This window comes from Nerophis ophidion, linkage group LG08, assembly GCF_033978795.1.
Source record: "Nerophis ophidion isolate RoL-2023_Sa linkage group LG08, RoL_Noph_v1.0, whole genome shotgun sequence".
Lineage (NCBI taxonomy): Eukaryota > Metazoa > Chordata > Actinopteri > Syngnathiformes > Syngnathidae > Nerophis > Nerophis ophidion.
The window spans coordinates 41,862,841-41,864,383 of NC_084618.1; the positions used below are offsets into that span (position 1 = coordinate 41,862,841).

The following is a 1,543-nucleotide window of genomic DNA, read 5'->3' on the forward strand; positions in this document are numbered from 1 at the left end:
TTACCATACACGTCACCACCAGTATTGGCAATTAACTCCATGAATACTTTTAAGCATCTTTTAATGGCACTCACATTTTCCTGGATCTTATGAACTAATAATAAACAGTGCCATGGGTAAAAAAAAAAAAACGTTTACATTATTGCACTTACACTATCTGATCTCAGAAAGAAAAAGAACGTCAAGATGGTTACTCGGCTTGGTGTAAGTGTGCGCTGGTTGTAAAGATACCTTGACTTAAGAGTGCCCCGACTTGAGAGTGTTTTGAGATAAGAGCTGTTTCCCGGGTTGAAAATAAATGTCGGAACTTAACTACACAGCAGTGGTTCTTAACCTTTGTTGGAGGTACCGAACCCCACCGGTTTCTAATGCACATTCACCGAACCTTTTTTTGTGAAAAATAAAACGTTTTTATTCAAACTCAAGACAAAGTTATATGTTTTTGGTAACAATTCAATATGGGGAACGTATTCTAAGTAAGAAAGACTTAATTTAGAGTTATTTGGACACTATGGGAACATATTCTAAGTAATAAAGACCTAATTTAGAGTTTTTTGGTTAGGGTTAGAGGGTTAGGGTTATAATGCCGAATAAGGCATCAATAAGTACTTAGTAATGACTAGTTAAGACCCAATATGTTACTAATTTGCATGTTGATAAGCAACTAATTAATGGTGAATATGTTTCCCATACTAATATTTTACCTTTTTTTTAATTTTTTACTGGTGCACAAAATGAACCGTGCATGAACATCACCTTGTTCAAACAACAAAACCAACTCAAAACAAATTACACACCTGCAAATCAGTCAGCTGTTGCCGTATCCGTAATACACCGATAGGGAGAAGTTTGTATTTACACGATGAGTTCGGTGTGTTTTGACCTCTGCCGAACCCTTGAGTCCGACTCACCGAACCCCTAGGCTTCGATCGAACCCAGGTTAAGAACCACTGATATAGACTTTGCGACCGAAATTTCCCCTCGGTGTAAACAGAGCCAGGTGCTTGGTTCGACTTCATTTTCCCTCGCTTCATTTCCGTGGAGTCTCTGCGTGCGTTTAGGAGAGCACTGCTGTTTTTAGATGGAGACGGGTGTTGACATTATTGGAGACAGACTCATCTGTCTTACACAAAAAAATATACAGCGTCCATCAGCTGCTGTGACTTAGGGTTGATGAGGTGATTTACCATGCAGCAGGCGATGTGTCGTGAACGTTGCTACAACTTGTTTATAAAGTCTTTAGTTTGTTTACTGGGATTTACTTTATTTAACTGCAGCCTTTATCAGAATTCCAAAAACATCAATGCTAGCTATAATGTTTTGTCATCTCATCAAATTGAATGCAGGCTGTGAAGATTGTGTATTCGATGTTGGAGGTATCACCCCTGTTTTTTTTGTCTGCCAAATTGTTGTACTGAACCACGAGGAGGTGGTGTTAGAGAAGAACAAAACTTGTTTATTAGACTTTATCTATATTAGCCACACTTCTATGTTTTCTATGGATATCAAAAAGTAAACACCTTGTTTTGTTTTTCATTACTTG

At 37.9% G+C, this 1,543-nt stretch overlaps 1 protein-coding gene across 4 annotated transcripts in view; it reads left to right on the top strand.

The window, feature by feature from the left end:
* grhl2b (grainyhead-like transcription factor 2b) overlaps window positions 1–317 on the top strand; it is a 47,245-nt gene extending 46,928 nt beyond the window's left edge. For all 4 annotated transcript variants that reach the window (XM_061908595.1, XM_061908596.1, XM_061908594.1 and 1 more), the window contains exon 16: window positions 1–317. This exon is cut by the window's left edge and continues 569 nt beyond it. The gene's annotated coding sequence lies outside the window, so the exon portion shown is untranslated.
* Window positions 318–1,543: the final 1,226 nt, after the last annotated feature.